The 8,490-nt window shown below is 39.9% G+C and overlaps 1 long non-coding RNA gene across 1 annotated transcript; it reads left to right on the top strand.

Annotated features, from left to right (window-relative positions):
- Positions 1-7,747: 7,747 nt before the first annotated feature.
- LOC143988021 (uncharacterized) lies at positions 7,748-8,129 on the top strand. The gene is made up of 2 exons (XR_013276734.1): positions 7,748-7,835; positions 7,931-8,129. It is a non-coding gene; the product is annotated as an uncharacterized LOC143988021 (long non-coding RNA).
- The last annotated feature ends 361 nt before the right edge of the window (positions 8,130-8,490 follow it).

Raw genomic sequence — 8,490 nt, 5'->3', positions numbered from 1 at the left:
AAGCATGAGTTGATCATTCATTCAACAAAAATTGTGTGAATTTTTGGTAAGCGTTCTTTACATCAGCTCACCCTCACAATACAAAAAAGTTTCCGTGGAACTGGCATCATTCACATCCATATAACATTTTATGTACATGGAAGTATATGCAGGTAGTTAGGACACTTAAAACATTTTACGTACATGGAAGTATTTGTGGGTAGGTGGGACACTTATCACATTTTATGTGCATGGAATCATATGTGGGTGGTTAGGTCACTTACAAACTTTTATGCACATGGAAGCCATGTTTTTGGTACTAACCGGTACCACTAAATGTTTATTTAATGAATGTACAGTGTTCTCCAAAGACAGAGCAATTAGTACTCATTAGACATATGCAGAGTGAAATATTTTGTTTTGGAATTTTGTTTTCGTCCGAAAAAACAGTGTATTTAGTTACTCCCGAAATTCGTTTTTATTTATTTAGTTTTTCGTTCAAAAATTGCATTCGTCCGAAAATCCACATGAATTACGGTCAAATCTTTCTTTGAAGGTGTCTGTAGAATGTATAAAGAAGATTCGACAGAGCTGCTAAACTCTATATAGCCTATAGGCGGAGCATTTGACTCCGGAAATGTATGATTGCAGCGTTGTACAGTTTCGATGCTCCGTCGAATATTATTATAAACGTGTCTGTTTTTTGTTGCTTTGTCGAATCTCCATCGTTCATGTTGAATGAATGGTCTAAGTCTCACAGTGTCAGGTGTCAGATAGTGAGTGACTGATAATAATGAATATGGCCGCGACCCATTGTGAGAGCGACATGGAGGCATTGGAGGACGTTCCTGGGCCAACTACAAGTGTTTCTGTATATATATTATATACTCGTTCAAACAGAAACTGGTGGACTGGTGATAGTGATCACTGATCAGACAGGTAACAAGATTCTATAATAATAAATCCCCCCCACAACACAGGCAGCCTCTGAGGCTATCACAACAACACTAGCAGCAACACTAGTATCACTATAAGGTTCTCACACTAACACAATAGCAGCAGATTATTAGGAAAAAGCTAAGTTGAACTGTAGCTTGCTTCACTATTGTTCTGCTGCTGTGCTTATGCTTAATAATAATTTGGGTTCTCTGACAAGTGACAATTCAAACGGACCAGCTAAGATTGACTGTCTTCTGAAATGATTCAGTGTGTGTCTCTCTGCTATCAATCGTAAGTGAAAGTAAGTTGGTTGTAAGTGTGTACTTAGTTCTAGCTATTTTACTGCTCCTCCTCTTTGGTTACAATCAGCCAATAACATTCATCATCATCATTATTTTTATTTTACTTCCCCCACCCAATTCCAGAATCTTTTCTCTCTGTCGAATCTTTTCTCTGTCGAATCTTTTCTCTATATAATCTTGGACTAATAGAGGTAAGGTTAGGCACATTCGACGACAGGTTCAATAAACACAGATTGTTATTGCCAGAGTCACGTCGAATCTCCTATTCTATATCGAACTGTGGTAACAATGAAAATAAAGCATTTATTTATGTCGGATCCAGGGCCGTTTTTAAGGCAGGGCAAAAGGGGCAGCTGCCCTGGGCCCTGTCATTGTTGTGGGGCCCAAAGCAGCTGCCTCATACTTGCCAACTATCCAGGTTTAAATTCCCTCGTCCCTTGAGGTTTTAGTCCTGTGCTGTGTCCTGATATCTCAGTGTGAAGTGCTGCTATTAATGCTGCCCAGCTCTGCCCTATTGTTGTGTACAGATGACTCACCTGCAGACCCTGTGTTTACATGTAAATTAATGGCATTCATATGTAAATAGCAGCGGCCGGCGACATTGGTATGTATATCATGCCCGCATGAGGTCATATCCACAGTAATCTCTAGCAAACAATCAACAAGCAGAAATCATGTGCTGTAACCTGTAACTAATTAGTGAGCCGTAATGTGTGCTGTAACCTCTAGCAACTAATCAGTGAGCGGTAATGATACACTAACCTCTGGCAACCAATCACAATAGTTGCCTGATATGATTCAGTAAACTGATTTTGAGTCTAACTGCTAATTATTGTATGTCTCAGAGCAGGTGGAGAGCTAAACTGCATGGGGGGCCCCCAAGGAAAGTTTTGCCCGGGGTCCAATCAATATTAAAGACAGCCCTGGTCGGATCTTCGGTTTTTCGGATTCTGCGCTTTCGTTATCATTTGTCAAAACGAAAATACTTGAAATTCGGACGAAAATGCATTCGGACGAAAACGAATGCACATGTCTAGTACTCATGGAAAGACCTTTCATACAAAACATTATCCAACTGACCTTACACTGCCTCAAAGGCAGTTGTGTTGCTTGCAGTTGCCATGTTTGCTAAAGGAACTACATCTTCATATACGGTATATCTGGTCCTCAGACAACCACACCTATTTTCCCCTGAACTCTCTGAAAGTTAGGATCTCAATGGAACAAGAACAGTAGATTTAGCCAAATTTGCCAAAGACTGGACATCCAAATTGAGTTGGGTGTATGGCCACCCTTACATAAGGATAGAGGATGAACACAACCCATGTGTTCACTGAGGATTATCTCTGCATTAAAAAAAACTTTGTTGTTTTGGATAATGGGTAGCAGTAGGTGCAAATACATTAGGAAAGGACAAAAAGGAAAAAAGGTCAGGCAGGCATGGACAATGTTTAGCAGCTGCTTTGTCACACAAAGACTTAGACAATAACAATCCCCTTTTTAATGTGGTCGGGGGATGACTGCATTAACTTAAAACAAAACCACAAGTGCAACAATAGGAGGTGAATTTAAATAACCACAATTGTAGAAAATGATTCTGAAAGCAATTTATCTGAACTTCAGTTCCCTCAGGCGTTCTCTGTTTGTGTTTGATACTATTGTGCAAATGAAGTTGATAGCTGTCGAGGTGTTCCATAATCTGCAGATTAGCTTCTTTTCTATTTATTAGGGACAACAATTACTTTGTACTTATTATTCCTCTTTGAAATGAAAACACACTCCCCATTCTCCCCCCACTAAACTAGACAGAAAAATACTCCAAAGCATGGTATGTGTGTCGCACATCTGTGTTCATTCTCAGCAAATTGACAGAATTGAGATGGAATTTTAGAGTGTTTCTCTAGAATTGTAAACTTGTTACATTTACAGTTAAGAAATCTCTACTGGCATACCTGAAGGATCTTTTATCTACAGCAACAAAAAATTGAAGATTTTGCATTGTCTTGGAATTCACTGAGTACCATTTGGCTATAATGATAATTTCCTGCTGACTCAAACTATCGACATGGCATGCAGATCTTTCAAAACAAATTATTTTGGGGAGAAATTATGAGAATTGAGATATTATCTATATCTTTTACATTTATTTGTCTTATGAGTATTATTACATATATTCATAATATAGCACCAACAATTTACACATTACTTTATATATATATATATATTATATTTATATTGTATATTCATATCAGACCCTACTCCAAGGAGCTTACCATCTAAGGTGGGTAATTGCTTGTACAAACAAAACTTTCTAAGTCATGTGACCTGCTGCAACTCTGTATTGTGGGTGTCAGAAGTCTTTCCAGCCTGTAAAAAAAGTAAAAATAAATAAAAGTCAGCAACTATAAATACTGTAGCCACTGACTTTTAATATAAGGACACTTACCTGTCTAGGTATCCCAAAATGTTAGCACGCCTAGCCAATTCGTCAGTCGGCTTTGGGTGCAGGCGCCGGCATCTTCACTAAGGGAAACAGGAACTGAAGCCTTGGGGCATCGCAATCTGTTTCCTAGAGCGCATGCGCTGATCACGGTGTGCTTTCTGAATAGTCCTGCTGTCTTCTGGGACCTGCGTGTCTCCCAGAAGGCAGCAGGGTGAAAGGAGGAGGGGCCAGAAACTCTGTAGATCCTCACGATCGCTGTACTGCGATTTTACATGGAAGTGGGAGCAGGTACCAAAGTGGTGGAAATTCCCCCCTAGACTGCTGATTAGCAACAGGCGCCCCTACTGGCAGATTTGACCTCACCTCTACATCTAGCAACAGTAAGATTTTGTATTTCTAAACATTTTTAGTCTCAATGACAATGGCCATCAGAGTAAATACAAAGGGTGAACCTACCTAACGGGGACACAGGTAGCAATAAAAATGTGACTGGGGTTCTAACCCTTCATTACTCTATCCAAAACAAAGTGCTTACATATTCTTTAAATCAAACTAAATTTAGAGTTTGTCTGCTTTATAAATGTATTACTTTTGTTTTGTTTTTTTTTTACATTTCTTTAATAAAGACAATTGGGTGACCTTTAATTGAATACAAATTTAGGAACTCCAATTTAAAATGCAATGTATGATCTTTTACAACAAAGAGCTATGAAAATACCTTCATAGCTATTTTGAAACAAACCCATGGGTTTGATTTGCTAAAGACACTCAGACCATGTACTTTGCAAGTCAAGTTGCACTGATTTCCCCCAGACCTTAGTGAATGTGGTAAATCTACACTTTGTAAAGAATACCCATTCAGGTACAAGGAAAAAAAAAAAAAAAAAAAACATGTTTTGCTTGCATATGATTGGATGGTGGAAATCCCTAGAGCTTCACTGCATTCACTAAGCCCTGGGTAAAATGAGTGCACAGTCTATGTGTGTTTAGTCAATCAACCCCATAACGATTTGCAACTGTGAATATCATTAATTAAAATCTTATAACCCTCTTGAAAAAAAATCCAAGGTGATAATACATCCAATCAGTTCCATAACAAAAAAAGCAATGACAATGAGTTTGATGGACCCATAAGGTCATAAGGAGTAACAGCTGACCATGAGGCAGGACAGAGTGCTCTAATGCCATGTACACACGACCGGTCTTTTTGACAGCAAAGGTCCGACGGAACAAGCCCGTCAGACAATTAGATCGTGTGTGGGCTCCATCGGACCTTTGCTTGCCAAAAATCCGGCGGACTTTAGAAATAGAACATGTTTTAAATTTTCCCACCGGAACTCCGCCGGACCGAGAAATCCGTTCGTATGTATGCTAGTCCGACTGACAAAAACCGTCGGTGGGGCAGCTATTGGCTACTGGCTATGAACTTCCTTATTCTAGTCCGGTCATACCTCATCACGTTCAAATCCGTCGGACTTTGGTGTGATTGTGTGTGGCCAAGTCCGTTCATTCGGAAAGTCCGTCAGAACTCTGCCAAAAGTCAGACGGAAAGACCGTCGGACCTAGTCCCTCGAAAGGTCTGGTCGTGTGTACGCGGCATAAATCTTTAGACAGATGGTCAGAGTAAGCAGCAGACAGTGGCAGTCAGCAGACTGACAATCAGACCAGGCATCCACAAACTGATGCCAGGTTCCAGACAGGTGGACAGAGCAGAAACTAACAATAGCAGCCCTATAACAGGTCTAATATCAGGATAAAAAAGTCCAAATAATTGGCAGGAGTTAAAGGCAAGAACAGACAGAAGCCAGACTTCGGGGTATGAGCAGACAGAAGACGGAAAAACCTGAATCCAGGGAATGAGCAGACAGAAGATATGCAGATCCAAATACTGTGCATGAGGAGAAAGACTAACCTGTTGCTCAGGCCCAGGCTGAATATTAAGCAGTCTACTTAAGCGTATGTGATAAGAGTAGGTGGGTTCTATACTGACCAACGCTATGAAGAACATAATAATAAGAGGCTCAGAAGATACTTCCTCGCCCATCATTCCCTGCAAGATATCTGCCCATCTATGACCACCCATCCTCAGAAGATATGTTTCCCTTGACATTACAGCAAATAGTTTGAATATACAACAATACCACTGCACAATACTTTTGTATTAAATCAAGTAGAACACACAAACCCCATGTAGCCACTTCTAAGATCTCTGTATGAAAAAATATTTTTCCAAAACTGAGAACTGCAGGATGACTTCATAATTACATATTTCAAGTAGGCAACAAAGGGAAAGGCAATTAGTAACAAAAAGGATTTTGTACACCAAATGAAGGAGCACCAAGATAATCCTGGTTCATTGGAATCTTAGGAGAATGAGAGTGTTGTTCTCAAAACACAAATGTTAATTCTCTCCCAGCAGCATAAGATTTGACTGGTCTGTGTTGTAAAATAAGACATAAGCTTTATACATCTTAGAAAGGAAAGCATATTAAATCATAGAAACCTAGTGTCATTAATAAGATGCTGTTTTGGTTTCTTATTGTAATATATATGTTTTATTACACTTACGGGTCAATTTATAAATGTTTTCAAACAACTTTTACCTGGGATTCACACATCTGATTAGAAAAAGGTGTGAATCCTTGGTGAAAATAGTGTAAATCTTGTGTGATAACATTTTTAAATAGACCCCATAAGCTACTGTATACTGTACTGTGCTGTGGTTAACGCACGTTACATGCTCCTCGGTAGACATGTGCATTCGTTTTTGTCCGAATGCATTTTTGTCCGAATTTCAGGTATTTTCGTTTTCGTTTTGACAAACGATAACGAAAGCGCAGAATCCGAAAAACGAAAAATCCGACATAAATAAATGCTTTATTTTGGTTTTCATTGTTACAACAGTTCGATATAGAATAGGAGATTCGACGTGACTCTGATAATAACAATCTGTGTCTATTGAACCTGTGGTCGAATGTGCCTACCCTCACCTCTATTATAGAGACAAAGGAAAAGGTCTGGTGTCCCCAGTGACACACTTCCATCCCTGTAATATATAACAAACAACAAAGGATTCGCCCTGGGACTTTAAATGAAGTGGGTACTGTTTCCGCCAGTAAACATAACAGTAGTAAATATAATATATGGTTTATTTAAGTACAATTGTTTACATGGATAAATAACATCAACGGTTGCCAATATAAAATATATAAACAAGGAGTATTGGTACATAAATGTAGAAGTAGTACATGGTACACGGGCATCATACTACCCAACTAGTTTCGTGAGATCCAGCTCGCTCTTCAGGGGTGGATGTGTGTAACAATGTACCTAGGATGAACAAAAATATATATGTTTGGCAATATAGCACAGTATTAGTTATAACAGCGCAGGGTAGGAGAGGTTGTAGGCCCCCCCATACTTACCACTGAGCTTGGCCATGGCTCCAGGTGTGCAGCCTCGAGACGGCAGCAGCGTATGCCTCCCCTGGGAGCTGAGGGGGCAGGATCAAATTGGACCCCATCCAGGGCCAAACGGAGAGCAGGCATGGCAAAGGTGTAGTGATCTTTTCTTACCTTGTCACCTGCCAGTACCCCCTTGCTACCCTATGGTTTCCACCATCTCCATGTCCCTACCATCCTTGATTCAGGCTTTACTTGGCTATACATATCTTTATGCCTATACTCATTGATCTTACTTTACTACTTTAGATGCCTGATAAACATATTTGTTTATAGCTTATACGCTTTATGGACTAATGAGGTTCCTAGGGATACATCACTACCCACACAATTGTAGTTCACCTCTTTCCCCCCTCTCTTTGTCACCTGGTAGTACCCCTCTGTTGTCCTAGGTTTCTAACCATCTTCATGGCCCTACAACTTTTGGCTCAGGCCTTTCATTCATGCATACATGCATACATATCTTTATACCAATATCTATTGATTTTACTCTACTACTTCAGATGCCTGACAAACATACTTATGTTCACAGCCTATACGTTTTATCGACCAATGAGGACCCTAGGGATACATCACTACACCTTTGCCATGCCTGCTCTCCGTTTGGCCCTGGATGGGGTCCAATTTGATCCTGCCCCCTCAGCTCCCAGGGGAGGCATACGCTGCTGCCGTCTCGAGGCTGCACACCTGGAGCCATGGCCAAGCTCAGTGGTAAGTATGGGGGGGCCTACAACCCCTCCTACCCTGCGCTGTTATAACTAATACTGTGCTATATTGCCAAACATATATATTTTTGTTCATCCTAGGTACATTGTTACACACATCCACCCCTGAAGAGCGAGCTGGATCTCACGAAACTAGTCGGGTAGTATGATGCCCGTGTACCATGTACTACTTCTACATTTATGTACCAATACTCCTTGTTTATATATTTTATATTGGCAACCGTTGATGTTATTTATCCATGTAAACAATTGTACTTGAATAAACCATATATTATATTTACTACTGTTATGTTTACTGGCGGAAACAGTACCCACTTCATTTAAAGTCCCAGGGCGAATCCTTTGTTGTTTGTTACCCTCACCTCTATTAGTCCAAGATTATATAGAGAAAAGATTCGACAGAGAGAAAATATTCGACATAGAGAGAAAAGATTCGACATATAGAGAAAAGATTCGACAGAGAGAAAAGATTCTGGAATTGGGTGGGGGAAGTAAAATAAAAATAATGATGATGATGAATGTTATTATTGGCTGATTGTAACCAAAGAGTAAAATAGCTAGAACTAAGTACACACGTACAGCCAACTTACTTTCACTTACGATTGCTAGCAGAGAGAGACACACACTGAATCATTTCAGAA

Source organism: Lithobates pipiens, unplaced genomic scaffold (genome assembly GCF_037356315.1).
Source record: "Lithobates pipiens isolate NorthernLeopardFrog02 unplaced genomic scaffold, aLitPip1_a1.2 Scaffold_1, whole genome shotgun sequence".
NCBI classification, from domain to species: Eukaryota; Metazoa; Chordata; class Amphibia; order Anura; family Ranidae; genus Lithobates; species Lithobates pipiens.
Note: the sequence above shows the minus strand (reverse complement) of the source record. Positions and strands in the feature narration are given on the sequence as shown.